General features: G+C 38.8%; 1 long non-coding RNA gene across 1 annotated transcript; it reads left to right on the forward strand.

Moving 5' to 3' along the window:
* The first annotated feature begins 898 nt into the window (after nt 1-898).
* Nucleotides 899-19,816, forward strand: LOC125101948 (uncharacterized). The gene is made up of 3 exons (XR_007127985.1): nt 899-909; nt 13,674-13,677; nt 19,681-19,816. It is a non-coding gene; the product is annotated as an uncharacterized LOC125101948 (long non-coding RNA).
* Nucleotides 19,817-21,507: the final 1,691 nt, after the last annotated feature.

Consider the following 21,507-nt stretch of genomic DNA (forward strand, 5'->3'; position numbering starts at 1 on the left):
CCTGTATCCCCTTCCTCCCCACCCTTACGCCTCCATCTTGTGGAGAATCGAATGCAGGTGGTTATGACATATAATTTACAGCATCACTTGTAGTAGTTGGCATCTGTGTTAATAGCCCATGGGACCATAAGGGAGATTTCTTATAACCAAAGAGATGGTTTAATGTGGCAGAGTTTCTTTGGAATTAGAAATTAGGCTAATCCTGCCCTTTGGCCATGTTCCTTTAAATTCTCAGATATCACACTTGAAGATAAAAGTATTTATGCCAGGCACTTCACATAGAATTTATTTCTTCCAAACCCTCCAGAGTTTGTACTGTTATTCTCATTTGGACTTATGATGGGTGAACTGAGGCTCAGGAAGCTAAAAGAAGTTAAAGGCAAAATATAAATTTGAACTCAAACCTAGGTGACTGCAGGTTCTGTTCCAAAATGCACATTGCACTGCACTGAAGTTCACAGCTCTTTATCATCTCCAGCTAGACAATTGTGAAGTTGGCAAATCTTGAAAAACAGCTCTGTGCCCGTCAGGTGCAGGCAGTTCTCAGGATGTCCTCTAATAGCCCTGGGGGTACCTACTGGAGTCCCTTAAAAAACACATCCTTCCACTGGGGTGGGTCTCATTTTTCCTCCTTAGCGTTAATTAAATCCACATTTCCTGATCTGTTTCTGCATAATGATAAATAAGAAACAACCCCTGGGCCAGGAAATTCAAAGTTTAGTCAAGAGATAAGACAACCTTAAAATAAGTAGAAAACATAAAGAAGAAGAATAAAACTTTGACAAAGATGCAAATTGATGAGGGAGATAATCTTAGTAAATGTTTATGATGCTTTTTAGGATGAGAAGCACTAGTAAGTACACAGTAATAAATACCATCATTGAGTCATGTACCAAGCTCTTTATATTTGTTGATTCTAATTCTCAAAAAAGTCCTCCAAAAAAAAATGATACTATTGTTCCCATTTTTGCAGATGAGAAATCAAATTACATTCCAGAGAAACTGATGATGGCCATGTAGCTAACAATGGGCAGAGCTGAAATTCAAGCACATGTCTTTCTGGATCCCAAGGCAACCTGATTCCCATGATTTCATACCATTACCTATCACTCCATTTTAATCCCAGTTTGTAGAATTGGCTTCTTGGTGACCACTCAGCTGAGAAGTGGAAGGTTTGGATTCAGGCTTAGATGTCCTCTCTCTAAGGTGAGGGTGACCTGCAAAGGCCTTGGTGAAAGTGTGCCTTTGAAAGGGTCTTAATAAAGAGCATTTATGTGGAGAAAAGGAAAAGAACATTCCAAAGGAGAGAACTACATGAGCTGTGGTAGGGGCAGGAGGATTCAGGGTTTCTTTTGGGTAGAGAGAAGATGGCATAGGGAGTAGGTTAGAGCCAAACTGTGAATGGTTTTCAGCAATAGGGCATTTGTAATAGAAGTAGAGGAAACCCTTTGCACATTCATAGCCATAATGCGATGAGAGTTGCAGTGGTGTGGAGAAGGGTGGGAGTGGGAAGAGATTAAGGATAGAGAGAAGAGAAGCCTGTAAGCCCAGGCCATTAGCTGGTAGTGGCCCTATTAGTGGACAAGGTGGAGAACAAAGGTGTTTGAATGTGCCCTTGACCAAGGGTAAAACCACAGTATTGGAAAGCACAAGAATGCTATTTCAAGAAGCATTCTAAGGGCAGAATCTATAGGACTTAAATGGTTCTCTGAAATTGAAAGAAAAATTCAGGGTAACTGAGTTTTCTAGCCTAGGTAATGAAGATATGGTACACAATCCCATGGTGAATGGATAAGTCAGGGAAGATCAGATCTGGATTTTTTTTTTTTTTTTTTTTTTTTTTTTTACTTTTGAGGCTGCTGACTGACAGAGGGAAAGCTGGGTGATACATTGTCAAATTACAGTAAGAGTGAGTGTTAAGTTCATCAGTGATAACTGTCCCAGCCTCAGGATCCAGTGTCCTACCTCAGGGGAGTCAGTGATGTGGACAGTGGCATTGATACCCAGTAGCAGAGTACCGTCTGTATGTGGGCCTCCATTTAGGGTCATTGTGGATTCTGTTCCTGGCTGTGTAGCCTCAAGCTTGTTTTGTGGCTTTCCTTGAAATAAAACAAGGCCCCAGATGAAAAAAAAAAAAAAAAAGAAAGAGAACAGAGAGAGTTTTGAGTCATTTATAAGTAGCAATGGTTGAAGCAGGCAGGGGTTTTCAAACTTTAGTGTGCTCAAGAGTCATCTGGGAGCCTTGGTACAGTTACCTGATACACGGTACATATTTAATGGTACATATTTAATATCTTCCCTAGGAGATAATGTTTGCAGAGTCTTAAGGTGTTGATCTAAAGAAATGAGCAGTATAGTAATTTCAGGAAATATGGATGATATCTTAGTTGCTCTTTCTTGATTATTTTAAATACACAGCCACTTACTATCTTTTAAATCATACCAGATAGACCTTTATTTAATCTGTTTACTGTAATACTGATCCTAACCTTAAGTTATATGGGCTGAGGTCTACACAGTCTCCATTGTCCAGGAGTTAAGAATGTGGACCTTGGATTTGTGAAGCTTGGGTTTGCACTTTGCTACTTGCAAAATATGATCTTGGGCCATTTATTCAAATGTTGCAACCTGGTCTTCTCCTTTGTAAAAACAGGATAACAGATGTATATACCTCATAGGGCTGATGTGATGATATAATAACACAGCAATGGTCACCTACATGTACAAGAACATTTTAGTAACTGTCGGTTGTAAGTTTTATTATTGGTTAGTCATTAGGGGAAGAGAACTCATACAAAAAGCTGCAGGAAGAGGTCCTGGTGAGTCAGAAGGTCATGAGTGGTTCCTTGAGTCAGGACAGGAGCAAAATGCCAGTGCTACAGCAGAAGTTCATAGTGATACTCTGTCTGAAACCCAACAATGTTGCCATGGGTTGACAAGCAGAGGCCCCTTTCAAACATTCTGGCTACTTGGTCAAGTTTCTGATTTGGGAAATTACAATAATCTGTGAGAGAATTCCCCTTACATTCCAGTTGGCCAGGGAAATGAACATTGTCATCACATCCTATTTTTACTGTTGGCCAAGAATGATCTTTGTGTAGGGAATACACTGTGCTCCTCCTGGTGGCTAGAAACCTCCCAGGAAACCATATGGTCTGTGAAACATGCTATTGCAGGCTGAAAAGCTTAATAACAACCAGGCTTCTTTCTGATCTATAACTCAAATAACTGCTTGGGCAGATGTGTTTCTCCTTGCTTGACTGACCAAACAGTAATTTTGATGATTTGGTCAAATTTTTTTCATCTTTTTGGCGCAACCCATTCCTTCCATCTTAATCATCATCACAACATTATAAGACCTGACATTTAGTGAGAACATTCCTGTATTATACATAAATATATATGTAAATATAATCTCATTTAATCCCTATAGCATCATTTATGAGGAAGCTACTATTTTCATTTCCATTTTGTAGCTGGGGAAATTGACACTGGAACAAGTAGGGTCATTTACTCAAGGACACATCACTGCTGTTATATTTATTTGTAAGTGACCTCGAGGGTTAAAATTCCTGAAGCTTTAAGTGATCCATTCATTCAAAATTGAAAAGAGAAGACAAAAATATGTGAAATAATTAAACAGAGTACAAAGAATATAAATAGCAGGACCATCATGGGAGGCCGGTGATCGTCATGGAGGGGAAATGTAAACTGGGAGTTGACAGGATAGGATTCCAGTGGATGAAGAAGAGGAAAGAAGAGAATGATACCTGAGGTAGGATGAGAAAGGAAGGGCAGGCATAAGAGAGAAAGGGCTGGGGGTGAGAAGACAGAATAAGCAAAGGCCTTCACATTGTATTAAGGTGAATGTGGCATAGCAAGTGTTGCTTCAAGAACAAATGATATGTCACTGCATTATTAAATTGTATTCATCTTTGCTGAAGATGAATCTTCTTTTACTGAATCATCTTTTACCGAAGAAGCAAAAACAAATTGGCTAATCAAAACTACTGCTTATTTTTTATGTTCTCCATTCTGAGGAGAGGGTACACAATTGATAACAATGAGAAAATATCTATACATTTCCCTTTTAGTTAGAGAGATTGATAAAAGGAAAAGACTAAAGTTTTCAAAGGATCTTAAAACTTTCTATGTTGCTAAAGGACAAAATGATTCATTTTAGTGACACATTTTTGAGTTTTTGATTAGTAAAAGGAAGGTCTGAGTTGAACGGGGAGTGGGAGGCTGAGGAAGGGGGCTAATGGGGAGCCAAATGGGGAGGTGAGTTAATGAGACAGGGAGAGAGTGGAGAAGTAGGAGAGAAGAATTCTGCAAAGGAGGATAGCCTGATAGCAAAATAAGATGGTGGGAAGAGATAGAGGGAGCATGTAGATTGGTGTCTGATCATATCTACTGCCAGTCCCTCTCACACTGAACCTACAATATTTTGTAACACACCTAATAACTTGGACATTGGTGTTGGGGTGCGGGATTCACACAAAAAGGATGGGTTCTATATTCAGATGTGTGTAATAGAGTGAAGACAGTGTAGAAACTGAGACCCAAGGGAGATTATGAGCTTAGGGAGTGCTGGTGTCAGAGCCAGCAGTGGCCAGGAGAGTTCCTGTGTCCGGGAGACAAGGACATCTGAGAGGCTGCTAGACCTCCCACAGACTAGGGACAAAGCTATTAAACAAATCTCAAGCATAGGGAGACCTCAGCTGGCACTTGGCCCTTCACAGATATCATTGTGGAAATATCCTATAATGTTAGATTATTATTCACACAAAGTAACTGCTGTTTTGGTTTTGCTGTTTTTGCTTTTCACCTGCTGTCTCTAAAGTCAGTTAGAAACAGATACTCCTAGGGAGTAACTGGTACTTTCATTATTTATGGCTTGGTTTCATGATACATATGGTCTCTTTCCCTTTCTCTTTATACTGATCTCAACAGTATTTGAAAATTGGTATGTGATGTAGCTATTTACACAATGGTCAATTTTGTAATTTCCCCTTCAACAGAGACAGGCTCCCTTATGAGCCAAAGAAAAATTCCGTCCCTCTCTTCTTTTCCTCTGCTCCTCAAGTCTCTTCCTAATTATCCCCATACTTCTTGTCCTCACGCCTCTGATAAGCAGAGTCATGGGCATAATCTCACCTTCACCCACCCCTGCCCTCCCAGGCCAGCTCTGTGGTTGAGCTTCTCACACACCTCTGCTGACAATTGATGTGACAGCTCCAATCTTTCCACAAAGTTCTAAACCACCGAACAGCTCCCCCAAACCCCTTCCCTACCACACACACCCAAACCTGAATTATTCTGAGAACTGTTGATTCAGATTTCAAATGAGGATACATGAGTAGCAAAGAACAGAGCTAAAGGTAATCAAGGCTGAATTATCTAGACTCAAATGAAAACACAATTGAAGTAGGTTGTTATTATTCCCACTTTACAAATTAGAAAACTAAATCTGCTTATACTTTGAAGAAGAAAGGCAAAAGGAGGAGAATGCTTTAAGTGTCCTACCAAAGCTCTACAGATGGAGACACTGTGGTATGCCCCTCACTCTGCCTCAGCAGCCATGGGATGACCTGTTAAGCAGATAAAATTCCTCGCCTTGTGAAGAACACTTTGATTTCTTTAGAATTCAGCTTCAAAAGAAATTCTCTAAAGAAGAAATTTTCTTCTTTTTATGGGACTCCCAGTAGAGTTCACACATCCTGGCTACTTTGGAAAATGCTCAGGGTATGGGCCAAATGAACTAAAATAGCCAGGTGGCAATCTGGGGCTGCAGGTGCATACAGGGGACTAGGAGACACAGGAACACTAAGGCCTACTACATGGAGACACACAAAAAAAAAACCTTGTGAAACTATCAATGGACTCTTGCTGTTCATCTAGAGAAAAGGAAGATGTGCTCAGTGGAGGGGCTGGTTCTCAGTTTGCCTTTTTTGTTTATATTAGCCTCCTTCCTTAATTTCATTGCTACCTGATAACAAACAAAACACAAAGCCACTTTGCACTCTTCTAGCAAGCCTATACTTTAAACTGATCACAGGAATTTTGGCCCAGAGAGAGAATATATGTAGTACAGGGAAGAAACACCCAACCTGGTATTAGAAGACACTGTTTGAATGCTCTATTTGTGTAACCTTTGACAAGATACACCACTCTTTGTTTATTTAGATCTATAAAACAGGAACTATCTATCTCAGACTGTGAGGATTACCCTGGGTCGTGAAAAGAATATGGGAGCTGCAAAACTGTGCTAAATAATTTAATGTGTCAAGGTTTTAAGCAACAAAGCTCAGACCTCAGGGCCTATCTGAAGTATGACTGGGAAGTCTGTCTTTAGCTTCCTTTTTCTGAAAAATTGCTCCCACTTTGTGGTTTTTTTCTGTGCAATTCAGAGAACAAGTATCTGGATATCTTGCCTACTGCACTGGCTGTCAAGAAAAATATCAGAAGAAATTATTGCCATGTTCTTTCAGAGTGGAAGAATCTTGCTTCTCAAGGTGGAGAGCCTTTCTGGGCTGGTGTGTAGTCATTGCATAATCAAGGTATGTTTCCCAGAGCATCATTTTTATTCCATGTTAAACCATTTTAAACATTGTCTTTATATTTTAAACACTTGGACATGTCAGGAAGTAAAATGAAGAGATCATTAGACATTTTAAAGATTTTTTAAAAAGAACCAGAGAAGATATTTGCAAATGGTGCTGCAGACAAAGAGCTGATATCCAAGATCTATAAAAAAACAAAACAAAACAAAACAGAACAACAACAAAAAAAAAACCCTCCTCAAATTCAACACCCCAAAATCAGATAATCATGTCAAAAAATGGGCAGAAGACATGAACAGACACTTCTCCAAATAAGACATACAAATGGCTAATAGACACATGGAAAAAATGTTCTTCGTCATTACCCATCATGGAAATTCAAATCAAAACTGCATTGAGATACCACCTTACACCAGTTAGAATGGCCAAAATTAACAAGACAGTAAACAACAAGTGTTGGAGAGGATGTGGAGCAAGGGGAACCCTCTTACCCTGTTGGTGAGAATGCAAGTTGGTGCAGCCACTTTTGAAAACAGTGTGGCGATCCCTTAAGAAATTAAAAATAGAGCTACCAGGGCACCTGGGTGGCTCAGTGGGTTAAGCCTCTGCCTTCAGCTCAGGTCATGATCCCAGGGTCCTGGGATTGAGGCCCACATCAGGCTCTCTGCTCAGTGGGGAGCCTGCTTTTCTGGTTCTCTCTGCCTGCCTCTCTTCCTACTTGTGATCTCTCTCTGTCAAATAAATAAATAAAATCTTAGGGAAAAAAAAGAAATTCTAAGTTCTAAAAAACAAAACAAAACAAAAAACTGGAGCTACAGTATGATCCTGCAATTGCACTACTACCCAAAGATAAAGATGTAGTGAAAAGAAGGGCCATCTGTACCCCAATGTTCATAGCAGCAATGGCCACAGTTGCCGAACTGTGGAAAGAGCCAAGATGCCCTTCAAGGGACGAATGGATAAAGAAGATATGGTCCATATATACAATGGAGTATTATGCCTCCATTAGAAAGGATGAATACCCAACTTTTCTATCAACATGGACTGGACTGGAAGAGATTATGCTGAGTGAAATAAGTGAAGTAGAGACAGTAAATTATCATATGGTTTCACTTATTTGTGGAGCATAAGGAATAACATGGAAGATATGGGGAGATGGAGAGGAAAAGTGAGTTGGAGGATATTGGAGGGCAGACAAACCATGAGAGACTGTGGACTCTGAGAAACAAACTGAGGATTTTGGTGGGGATGGGGTGAGTCTGGTGGTGGGTATTAAGGAGGGCACTTATTGTATGGAGCGCTGGGTGTGGAATATTGAAAAAATAAAATAAGCAAATCTTTTTAAAAAAAGAAAAACAAATAAAAAGAACCTTAAAGAAATGTTCTCATTTAAGACAGATAGGCATTTCAAATTATTTTCCCAAGCCCTGAAGATGTTTAATTTCTGGTACAACTTCTTCAGTTTATTTGATCATAGAGAAAATGAAAAAACTTGTCCATCTCCTTGCTATCTCCTCCTACAAGGAAGAGCTCCATGAGCAAAAATTTCTTTGTTATTCTATGATACAACCCCACTGTCTAGAACAGTGTCTGATCACAACAGCTGTCACTCAGTAAGCATTTATTGAACAACTAAATTTTAAGGGGCAGAGGACTAAGAAACCCCCTAGTTTCCTAGGGGATATCCACATTAACTTAAAGAATGGGTTATGACATTTCCAGGAACAGGTGAAGATGAGATTTTGATATCCAATTCTGATCCTATAAAATAAGAGTCTTTTTCTGTAATAAAACTCACCCTTAGGGATTAAAAGCCCTTATTTCCTTAAAACCCTTATTAGATAGGGGTGCCTGGGTGGCTCAGTGGGTTAAGCTGCTGCCTTTGGCTCAGTCATGATCCCAGGGTCCTGGGATCGAGCCCCACATTGGGCTCTCTGCTCAGCAGGGAGCCTGCTTCCCCCTCCTCTCTGCCTGCTTCTCTCCCTACTATGTGACCTCTGTTTGTCAATTAAATAAATAAAATATTTTTTAAAAACCCTTATTAGAGCATAAAATGCACTAAAATATTCAGAGATTATTTCTCACATGGAGATTAGAAGTAAGTTTCACCACCTGTAATTTTTTTATAATGAGCTTATATCACTTACAAAATAAGAATCATTAACTTTAATGTGTCAACAAAAGAGAGTGTTACACAAATCGTGTGTTTGCACCTTTCTTTAATGCCCAAACAAAGCATTTATTGCCATCTCCTGGGAACATGTGTGCTAGCACTCTGCTGTATGTAGTGCTGACCTCATTTTTATTCCCAGAGGTAAAAGTGGCTCATACAAGTTTCATGGCTGGCGCAGCCACGTGGGTGGTTTAACAGTGTCCCTAGCCCTCCAAGATTTGGTTAGAAAGAAAACCTACTGGCTGACACATAACCAAACCATGAAAGCCTTAACAGAACTTTCCTCACTCTTCAGATCACCTATTCCACATCTGTGCCACAGTCTCTTTTGTGAGCTCTGTTCTTGTCTCTGCTGAAAACATTTCCTTCATGGCTGACATTTCTCTTTACTAGAACTTTGTAGAGTGAATTGAAAATGGTTTTGTTTTGTTTTGTTTCATTTTTTAAAAAATTTTCAGCATAATAGTATTCATTGTTTTTGCACCACACCCAGTGCTCCATGCAATCCGTGCCCTCTCTAATACCCACCACCTGGTTCTCCCAACCTCCCACCCCCCGCCCCTTCAAACCCCTCAGATTGTTTTTCAGAGTCCATAGTCTCTCATGGTTCACCTCGCCTTCCAATTTCCCCCAACTCACTTCTCCTCTCTAACTCCCCTTGTCCTCCATGCTATTTGTTATGCTCCACAAATAAGTGAAACCATATGATAATTGACTCTCTCTGCTTGACTTATTTCACTCAGCATAATCTCTTCCAGTCCCGTCCATGTTGCTACAAAAGTTGGGTATTCATCCTTTCTGATGGAGGCATAATACTCCATAGTATTCCTTATCCATTCATCCGTTGAAGGGCATCTTGGTTCTTTCTACAGTTTGGCGACCGTGGCCATTGCTGCTATAAACATTGGGGTACAGATGGCCCTTCTTTTCACAACATCTGTATCTTTGGGGTAAATACCCAGTAGTGCAATGGCAGGGTCATAGGGAAGCTCTATTTTTAATTTCTTGAGGAATCTCCACACTGTTCTCCAAAGTGGCTGCACCAACTTGCATTCCCACCAACAGTGTAAGAGGGTTCCCCTTTCTCCACATCCCCTCCAACACATGTTGTTTCCTGTCTTGCTAATTTTGGCCATTCTAACTGGTATAAGGTGATATCTCAATGTGGTTTTAATTTGAATCTCCCTGATGGCTAGTGATGATGAACATTTTTTCATGTGTCTGATAGCCATTTGTATGCCTTCATTGGAGAAGTGTCTGTTCATATCTTCTGCCCATTTTTTGACATGATTATCTGTTTTGTGTGTGTTGAGTTTGAGGAGTTCTTTATAGAACCTGGATAGAGGGCGATCTGGCTGCAACATCTGTCACCCCATTGATCACCAGGGTTGATTCGGCTGGTCTGGCTGGCTAGGCGGTGTCCCCTTCCTCCCTCAGCGCTCCATGTGTGTCCCTCCTGAAGCTGCGCGCTTGGTCAAAGAGGACGACCTTCCCCAATAGAGGAGAGGACCGTTCTTTGGTCAAGGGTATACAAGTAGCTGTGCTCCCCTGCTAGAACTTCCAAACAAGCTCTCAAGGTCCATTTGTTTCATTTTTGTTTTAGGAAGCTAACGATCTTTGTTACAGTAACACCATCCTAGAGTGCTTGGGCTGGGGAAAGTGAAGCTTCAGGAATTGTTCACTGCTCTGCAAAAGTACTTCAGAGGAATTTGAGAGTGGGTGCTATAAAAGGTCTGAAGAAAAAGAAGGAAGACAGAGAAGGTGCAGAGCTACAAAGCAAAAGAAGTCTGGAGCAAAAAGCAGGTTGGTCAATGAGGAATTTCTGGACTGAGGTTGATGAAAGACTTTTTAAAAATAGAGCTATCAAAAAAAGGGAGGCTGTCTACTATTTTATTTGTAGGTCGGTATTTCCAACCCTCTCTAAAGACTTATACATATATAAAAGCCCTATGTAGGATATTTTATAAGACACTGGGGAAAAAGAACTGTCAAGGCAGAGTCTGCCCTGACAGGAGAGTTTGGCTATGGCAGGTGAAGGGCAAAGAGTGGTCTTAGCAAAGCAGATGTTTAAAGACGATGTGACTTCTGAACACAAAGTATCCCAAAGAGTCCCTGGATGGAAAAATGCTACTTTTCCCATGTTGAGGGGTAGAGCCATATTTTATTTAAAATTTAGAGAACAGTGTGACTGTAGCTGATACTTCAGTTCCACTTCCAGGTATATTCTTCAGAATAAGAAGAGTTTAAGTTCTGTGGAAATTATGGAACTTCCCTTTTACATTTAAACAAGATTCCTATGCTTCCATATCCTGCAATCCTCAAGAGGAGCTCATAAATTTAAGCATATTTGTCTTTCACTTTATGCATAAAGGACCTACTTGAGTCAAAAGTATTTATTACACATTTGCCTAGAGCTCAGACCTATAGAAAAATAATATTATGTCCTTAATAATCTTATAACCTAATTGAAAATATGGAATAAAACAAATGAAGATTTGGTGATATCTGTTTTAGTTTCAAGTCCTAATTTGTATGGTACTGGCAGAGGGTAGGGGACAGAAGGAGGAAATTATATGCAAGACAGGATTTAAAGAAAGGAAAGAAGAGTTTACTGCCTATGTTCTCCTCTAGGATTTTGATGGATTCCTGTCTCATGTTGAGGTCTTTCATCCATTTTGAGTTTATCTTTGTGTATGGTGTAAGAGAATGGTCGAGTTTCATTCTTCTATAAATAGCTGTCCAATTTCCCAGCTGTCCAATTTATTGAAGAGACTGTCTTTTTTCCACTGGATATTTTTTCCTTCTTTGTTGAAGATTATTTGATCATAGAATTGAGGGTTTATCTGGGCTCACTACTCTGTTTCATTGGTCTATGTGTCCATTTTTGTGTCAGTACCATGCTGTCTTGGTGATCACAGCTTTGTAATAAAGCTTGAAATCAGGCAATGGGATGCCCCCAGGTTTTTTTTTTTTTTTTCAACATTTCCCTAGTGATTCATGGTCTTTTCAGGTTCCATACAAGTTTTAGTATTGTTCATTCCAGAACTTTGAAAAATATTGGTGGAATTTTGGTAACCCAATCAGAGGGATGAGATCTGTAGACAAGCAGCAAAACTTCCATGGAGGCACCTGCAGGACATTACCAGGCCCAGAAAGGCTTTTTTTTTTTTTTTTAATCATTTTTTAAAATTTATTTTCAACATAACAGTATTCATTGTTTTTGTACCACACCCAGTGCTCCATGCAATCTGTGCCCTCTCTAATATCCACCACCTGGTTCCCCCAACCCCTCAACCCCCCCACCTCTTCAAACCCTTCAGATTGTTTTTCAGAGTCCATAGTCTCTCATGGTTCACCTACCCTTCCAATTTCCCTCAACTCCCTTCTCCTAACTCCCCATGTCCTCCATGCTATTTGTTGTTTCACAAATAAGTGAAACCATATGATAATTGACTCTCTCTGCTTGACTTATTTCACTCAGCATAATCTCTTCCAGTCCCGTCCATGTTGCTACAAAAGTTGGGTATTCATCCTTTCTGATGGAGGCATAATACTCCATAGTGTATATGGACCACATCTTCCTTATCCATTCGTCTGTTGAAGGGCATCTTGGTTCTTTCCACAGTTTGGCAACCGTGGCCATTGCTGCTATAAACATTGGGGTACAGATGGCCCTTCTTTTCACTACATCTGTATCTTTGGGGTAAATACCCAGTAGTGCAATTGCAGGGTCATAGGGAAGCTCTATTTTTAATTTCTTGAGGAATCTCCACACTGTTCTCCCAAAGCTTTTGATCTTGATGAAGTCACAAAAGATCATTTTCACATTAATTTCCTTTGCCTTTGGAGACCTGTCTTGAAAGAAGTGGTGTGGCAGATGTCAAAGAGGTTACATCCTATGTTCTCCTCTAGGATTTTGATAGATTCCTTCCTCATGTTGAGTTCTTTTATCCATTTCAAGTTTATCTTTGTGTATGGTGTACAAGAATGGTCAATCTTCATTAAGATTAAAACCTTCTGCACAGCAAAGGAAAGAGTCAACAAAACAAAGAGGCAACCTATGGAATGGGAGGAGATATTCACAAATGACAATACAGATGAAGGGCTGATAGCCAAGATCTATAAAGAACTCCTCAAGCTCAACATCCAAAAACAGACAATCATGTTTTAAAAAAATGGCAGAAGATTTGAACAGACACTTCTCCAAAGAAGACATACAAATGGCTAACCAACACATGGAAAAATGTTCATCATCATTAGCCATCAGGGAGATTCAAATCAAAACCACCTTGAGATACCCCCTTACACCAGTTAGAATGGCCAAAATTAACAAGACAGGAAACAATAAGTGTTGGAGAGGATGAGGAGGAAGAGGAACTCTCTTACACTGTTGGAAGGAATGCAAATTGATGGAGCCACTTTGGAAAACAGTGTGGAGATTCCTCAAGAAATTAAAAATAGAGCTACCCTATGACCCTACAATTGCACTACTGGGCATTTACTCTGAAGATACAGATGTAGTGAAAATAAGGGCCATCTGTACCCCACTGTTCATAGCAGCAATGACAACAGTTGCCAAACTGTGGAAAGAACCAAGATGCCCTTCAGCAGATGAATGGGTAAAAAAGATATGGTCCATATTTACAATGTAATACTATGCCCCATCAGAAAGGATGAATACCCAACTTTTGTATCAACATGAATGGGACCGGAAGAGATTATGCTGAGTGAAATAAGTCAAAGAGAGAGAGAGTCAATTATCATATGGTTTTACCTCCTTGTGGAGCATAAGGAATAATATGGAGGACATTGGGAGAAGGAGAAGAGAAGAGAAGGGAGTTGGGGGAAATTGGAGGGAGAGATGAACAGAAAGAGACTGTGGACTATGAGAAACAAACTGAGCACTTTGGAGGGGAGCGTGGTGGGGGTTGGGTGAGCCTGGTGGTGGGTATTAAGGAAGGCCTGTATTGCATGGATCACTGGGTGTGATGCAAAAACAATGTATCTTGGAACACTGAAAAAATAAAATAAAGTTAAAAAAAAAAGAAGAACCAGGAAATGGAACAGATGCTGCTCATTTCAAATATTTAAATAGCGTATGAAGATACTCTGCATCAGAAACAATCTATTCATACATTATTTAAATATTTGAAATAAACTTTTATTTAGTTAATGTGGAATGATGGAAATATACTTACTTATTGGGCGAATTTTTGGCTTGTCCATTCAGAGCAGTGTTACTGCTGTTTTTTTTTTTTTTTCATTCTGAATAATGCCTTTGAGATCCATTCAAGTAGTTGCCTCTATCAATAGTTTGCTCCTTTTCATTTTTAAGTAGTATTCCCCGGTGTGGGTATGCCACAGTTTGTCAGTTCAACCATTAAAGGACATATGGGTTGTTTCTAAGTTTGGGGAATCGCCTTTTAAATAAACCCTCCAAATGATTCTGGTGAAAAATATCCTCAGATCATTGTTGGAAAACCAATCCTGACTTTTTCCCGAAAGTGGATATTAGCAATCTTAAATTTTTGCTCATCTGATAAGTGGAAATGCTGTCTTATTATCAGGTTTGTTTATCTCTGATCTTCAAGGGATTGAAAATCTTTTAAAATCCATATTAGCCATTTACAATTCTTCTGTGAATTGTCTACTTATATCCTTTGTCATTTTTTTTTCTTTCCATGTATAAATTTATTTATTTATTACATTTATTTTTAAATTTTTTGTTTGTTTGTTTTCAGTGTTCCAGAATTCATTTTTTATGCATCACATCCAGTGGTCCATGCAATACGTGCCCTCCACAATACTTACCACCAGGCTCACCCAACCGCCCCCCACCCTCCCCTCCAAAACCCTCAGTTTGTTTCTCATAGTCCACAGTATCTCATAGTTCATCTGTCCCTCCAATTTCCCCCCAATTCCCTTCTCTTCTCCATCTCCCCATATCCTCCATGTTATTCCTTATGTTCCACAAATGAGTGAAGCCATATGATAATTAACTCTTTCCGCTTGACTTATTTCACTCAGCATAATCTCTTCCAGTCCTGACCATGTTAATACAAAAGTTGGGTATTCATCCTTTCTGATGGAGGCATAATATTCCACTAGAAAACTGAGTAATGTTTGAAGTGTATTGTACTTTGAGGAGCCATAAAAATGTAAAGTTGGTTGCTTGAATAGTAAATTGTCTCAGACTATTCTGCCTTTTCAGTTCTTGAGCCTAATATTCTAAAATAGTTTTGTGTTTCATCTGCTTCCCCCAACTCTAAATTCAGTTTCCATTTCTGGAAGCATTCTTTCTGTTTTAAATATCTTCTGGTAACTAGTTTTTAGCTAGTAAGCAGGACTGTCACATTTGTTAGAATTGGGCATAAAGGATAAATAGATTTGAATGAAGGTGAAAGTCACTTATGTATGATGCATAAACTTTGTTGCATCTGTTTTTCTCTCTAGAGATCTTTTGTTCGTTACTCCTAAATTTTCTACTGGATTTCAGATAGTTGGAAAGGGAGCCTAAATCTCTGAAGGTTTGTTTGTCTGTTGTTTGTTTTTGTTTGTTTATTTTGTGAATATCCTCTCCCATTCTGTAGGTTGGCTCTTTGTTTTGTTGACTGTTTCCTTTGCTGTGCAGAAGCTTTTGATCTTGATGAAGTCCCAAAAATTCATTTTCGCTTTTGTTTCTTTTGCTTTTGGAGACATATCTTGAAAGGGGTCTTGGTAGGTGGTTTCATTTTATTAACAATTTCCAACACATACTTGTCATGATTTTCTGTGTGATATTATTATATTTTACATTTTTAAAACTTTCCTTCTTACAGAGAGATTAACTTTAGGAGTTGCTGGATATCTCTCTATGTGAAAGCAGAGAAAGACACCCCCCGGCTTCTCCCTTAGATTAAGAGGGGTTGGAGTTCAATTTCTAAGTATATTGTGCCTTGTGTTCTTCTCTAATCACCTCATTTTTTCTCTTCAAAAAATTGTAAATTCTCTTTAAGCAATTTTCTAACACTGTCTAAACAGAAGCTTGATTTAGGGTGTGTGAGTGAAACCCGAGTTCATCCCTTCAATAAAGCATCCAAATTAAACTACAGAACCAACAAAATCAGTGCTGTCTCATCTCACCTCATCCCATCCATCCATCCATCCATCCATCCATCTGACACAGCTTTTATTTTATACCTGTCAGATGCCCGGCACTCTGCTTGATTCTTGGAATGAAAAGGAAAACAGATGTGATCCAGTCTCTGTTCTCATGGAGTGAATCTTCAATATTCAAGTGAAAAAACTGAGGTAGATAATATAATCTGCTCTATATATCAAGTGATGCCTGACGACCTCACAGAGGAGTAGAATTGGTATGACTCAAAGCCAACAATTCATGGATATGAGATGCTAAATATATTCCAGGGCTCCCTGGACCTGTGTTGAAGCACTCCCTCCCCCACAGGCCTCCTTTAGAAAGTCATATGACCATTTACAGTGTCAACCAACCTATACCCAGCACGTGATTTTTCTATGTGGTAATAAACCTAAAGGGTGGAATTTAAAGTATCTTCATTTATTATAATTTATATGGTTTGGGTTTTTCTTAAATAAAATAGTGACACACACAGACAGAGACATTAGGGAGTATATGTAGTTCTGGAAAACACAAGCAGTGAGACAAAAGGTAAAAAAGACCAAACACTCTCAGTGTCAGAGAGATTCCATCCTCCACAGCTGTAGCAGGTGACTCATTAAGTACAGCTCTCTTTTCAGGTATTTCATTTCAGGATCCTTTTGAGGTGCATGACTTTCCAGAACAATTTTCAGGTTTGTCATTGCAGAAATGTCAGCGTTCCACATTCCAAGGCCACTGCTATGAAACAGATGACCTGGGGACCAAGTGTGTTTCTAGATTCCCAATTAAGGAACCCAAGTTCTTGATGAATCCCCTTATATCTCTTCTCTACTTCTGGACTCAGATGATGGCCTTAAGTGAAGAGGGAAGAGGATACTTTTAGTGAAATGGAAAAATATTAATTATGCAATGTTTAGTGACCAAAAGCTGGCTACAAACAGAGAATATACCACCTGATACAACTGTATATGAATGGAGTACTGCAAAAACACCTACCAAAATGTTAAGAGTTTTTTTTATTCTTGAAGTTTTACAGTTTATGTTTCGCCTATAAGTCTACAATCCATTTTGAGTTATCTTTGGTATCAGGTATGAGGTGTGGGTTAAGGCTAATCTTTTGGCATATGGATGTACAGTTGTCACAAGAATGTTTGTTGAAAAGACTCTCCTTTCTCAAACTGTGTATGTACATTTGTTGATAACTGATTGACCATATCTGTATAGGTCTATTTCTGGACTCTAATTCATTGATCTTTTTGTCTATCTTCAGGCCAATAACACACTATTTTAATTAGTGTAGCTATATAATAATTCTTGAAATCAAGTAGTGAGTACTCCATCTTTATTCTTCTCATCTCCTTGTTTTAGTTGTACTAAAATATTTCAGATATTAAGTATTTAAGGCATTATGATGTTTCTCTCCTTATATTTCATTATACAATGACATCACAAGCCACCATTATAATCCTTAAAAACATTAATAATAATTCCAAATTGTCCTCCAATTCTTGGTACCTTTTCATATTTCTAGAAAAAATTATCTTTTAATACTTCATTTTTTAAAAGTTTTTGAGGAATTTTCATACTGTTTTCCACAGTGACTGTACCAGCTTGCATTCCCACAAACAGTGCATGGGGGTTCCTTTTTTTTTCCACATCCTCATCAATACTTGTTATTTCTTGTTTTTTTTTTTTTTTTTTTTTTTTTATTTCAACCATTCTGACAAGTGAGAGGTGAAACCTCATTATGGTTTATATTGATTTATATATATATATATATATTGATTTATATTTCCTTGATAATGAGTGAAATTGAGCATCTTTTCATGTGCCTGTTGGCCATCTGAATGCCTTCTTTAGAAAAATGTCTATTTAGTTCCTCTACTATTTTTTAATTAGATACTTTGGGGTTTTTTTGGGGGGCGGTGCTAGGTTCTATAACTTCTTTATATATTTTGGACATTAACCCCTAATTGGATATATCTTTTGCAAATATCTTTTCCTGTGTAATAGGTTGCCTTTTTGTTTTGTTGATATTTTCTTTACTGTGCAAAACCTTTTTATTTTGATGTAGTCTTACTACTTTATTTATTATTTATTTATTTGTTAAATTTTTAATTTTTTAAATTACTTTTCAGTGTACTAGAATTCATTATTTATGCACCACACCCAGTACTCCATGCAATACGTGCCCTCCACAATACCCACAACCAGGCTGGCCCGACTTCCCACACCTCACCCCTTCAAAACCCTCATATTGTTTTTCAGAGTCCATATTCTCTCATGGTTCATCTCCCCCTCCAATTTCCCTCAACTCCCTTCTCCTCTCCATCTCCCCATGTCCTCTGTGTTATTTCTTATGCTCCACAAATAAGTGAAACCATATGATAATTGGCTCTCTCTGCTTGGCTTATTTCACTCAGCATTATCTCTTCCATTCCCATCCATGTTGCTACAAAAGTTGGCTATTCACCCTTTCTGATGGAGGCATAATGCTCCATAGTGTATATGGACCACATCTTCCTTATCCATTCATCCATTGAAGGGCATCTTGGTTCTTTCCACAGTTTGGCGACCATGGCCACTACTGCTATGATATTGGGGTACAGATGGCCCTTCTTTTCACTACATCTGTATCTTTGGGGTAAATACCCAGTAGTGCAATTGCAGGGTCATAGGGAAGCTCTATTTTTAATTTCTTAAGGAATCTCCACACTGTTCTCCAGGCTGCACCAACTTGCATTCCCACCAACAGTGTAAGAGGGTTCCCCTTTCTCCACATCCTCTCCAACACACGTTGTTTCCTGTCTTGCTAATTTTGGTCATTCTAACTGGTGTAAGGTGGTATCTCAATGTGGCTTTAATTTTAATCTCCCTGATGGCTAGTGATGATGAACATTTTTTCATGTGTCTGATAACCATTTGTATGTCTTCATTGGAAAAGTGTCTGTTAATGTCTTCTGCCCATTTTTTGGCATGATTATCTGTTTTGTGTGTGTTGAGTTTGAGAAGTTTTTATAGACCTGGATAAGAGCCTTTTGTCTGTACTGTCATTTGCAAATATCTTCTCCTATTCGGTGGGTTGCCTCTTTGTTTTGTTGACTGTCTCTTTTGCTGTGCAGAAGCTTTTGATCTTGATGAAGTCCCAAAAGTTCATTTTTGCTTTTGTTTCCTTTGCCTTTGGAGACATATCTTGAAAGAAGTGGCTGTGGCTGATATTGAAGAGGTTACTGCCTATTTTCTCCTCTATGATTCTGATGGATTCCTATCTCACGTTGAGGTCTTATATCCATTTCCGGTTTATTTTTGTATACGGTGTAAGAGAATGGTCGAGTTTCATTCTTCTACAAATAGCTGTCCAATTTTCCCAGCACCATTTATTGAAGAGACTGTCTTTTTTTCACTGGATGTTTTTTCCTGCTTTGTTGAAGATTATTTGACCATAGAGTTGAGGGTCCATATCTGGGCCCTCTACTCTGTTCCACTGGTCTATGTGTCTGTTTTTATGCCAGTACCATGCTGTCTTCGTGATCACAGCTTTGTAGTAAAGCTCAAAATCAGGCAATGTGATGTACAGAAATCAGTTGTTTTCTTATACAGTAACAATAAAAATACAGAAAGGGCAACTGGAGAATCAATTCCATTTACTAGAGCACCAAGAACCATAAGATACCTGGGAATAAACCTAACCAAAAAGGTAAAGGATCTGTACTGAAGGAACTACAAAACACTCATGAAAGAAATGAGTCGTTGAGCTCCAGTTTCAAAACATTGTGATCTGAGAATATGCAGGGAATAATCTCAAGCTTTTGGTATTGGTTGAGCAGTGTAGGCTTGGTAGTCACTTACTCTTTTAAACCTTGCTGGTCTTGGAAGCTCTTTATCTCTCTATCCATTTTGAATGTTGGTCTTGTTGGATAAAGTATTCTTGGCTGCAAGGTCTTCCCATTTAGTGCCCCGAATACATCTTGCCAGCTCTTTCTGGCTTGCCAGGTTTCTGTGGACAGGTCTGACATTATTCTGATGAGCTTTCCTCTGTATGTAAGGAATTTCTTTGCCCTAGCTGCTTTCAAGAGCTCCCGTCTACAATTATAATTCATCATTTTCACTATCAGGTGTCTTGAGGTCTTTCTAGATTCTATGCTCTTGGGGGCAGACCTTTCTGCCTCTAGTACATGAAAGCTCGTCCCATTCACGAGATTGGGAAAAATTTCAGGGAGAATTTGTTCAACTTTATCTTCTAGTCTTCTAATCATAATTAGAAGACTAGAAGAATAATAATATTCCAATAATTCTGACGTTGGAACGTTTCTTGGCGTCATTTATTTCCCTAATTCTGTTTTTGTGGCTTCTAAGCTGTTTGCTCCAGGCTTCCTCTTGATCCTTTCTCTCTGTTTGTCCTACAGATCACTAATTCTATCTTCTGCCTCAGTTACCCTAGGTTTTAAAGAATTTAGATTAGATTGGAACTCATTGAGAATATTGTGAACATCATCCCTGGTGACTTTCCCTTCAGCCCTAATCAATTCCATTTTGTCATCCATGGCTTTCTCCAATGTAGCTATTGCCTGGATAATTGTTAGCCTGAATTCCCATTCCAACATACTGTCTATGTCCATATCCAATAGCTCTGATGCAGAAGGCCCAGTCTCTGAATTTTTCTTCTGATGGGCATTCCTCCTCCTAGTCATTTTGGTGAGAGATGGCTGAACGGATGTGTAGCTGAATGTATCGACTATGGTGCAGGCAAGGTGCACCCTGGAATGCTTCTGAGCAATCAAGAGTCCCCACCCAAAAGAAAGGGGAAAAAAAAGAGAGAGAGAGAAACAGGAAAAAAAGAAAGATAAAATAAAAGAGAAGGCCCAGCCCAAATGGGCCCCAAGGTAAGATTTATGAAGTATACAAACAAAATCAGACAAACAAAAAGACCAACAAAAGTTGATGACAAGAGGAAAATAAATAAATAAATAAAAACAAAAAAAAGAACCTCATCAAAAAGAACCCCAAGTATAAGATTTATATACTACCAGGACAAAAAGAAATACCCAGAAACACTGGCAGAATAAAAAGATGGGAGAGTGGTTATAAATTCTCAGTGTGGGCGAGGAAGGTTATTTTGATTCTTCCTGGATTTATCTTGATATCTTTGTTAAAGGACTCAACTTTCCTAAGATAAAGGGGGGTTTAAAAACTGGTTTACCTATAGGGGTAGCATTGATTGGGGAAAGGGGATTACCTTGAAGCTTATCTCTATATGAATATTTAAAAAAAAAGAATAAACAAAAAAAGTTAAAAAAATTAAAAAATAGAAAAGCTAAAGAAAAACACAGGTATATATATCAAAAAGTTCAGCTTAAAAGGTTATTATGGAATTTGATGTACTGGACATCTCACTGTGATGGTAAATAGGTTAAAAAGTTATATATTAAAAAAATGAAAAGAACCAGAATAGTGGAAACGAATTAAAAATAAAAGTTTTATCAATGAAGTAGTGGTGGTTGTTTTCTTGTTTTTTTTTTGTTTGTTTGTTTTTGTTTTGTTTTGTTTTGTTTTGGCTGGCTTCCTAGGGGACCTGCCATGTGGGTTTTCAGGGAGCCTTGCTAGAGTTAAGTCCTCCTGCCCCCATCAAGAGGGTGGGCTCTGAGGAAACT

Source organism: Lutra lutra, chromosome 6 (assembly GCF_902655055.1).
Source record: "Lutra lutra chromosome 6, mLutLut1.2, whole genome shotgun sequence".
Taxonomy (NCBI): Eukaryota; Metazoa; Chordata; class Mammalia; order Carnivora; family Mustelidae; genus Lutra; species Lutra lutra.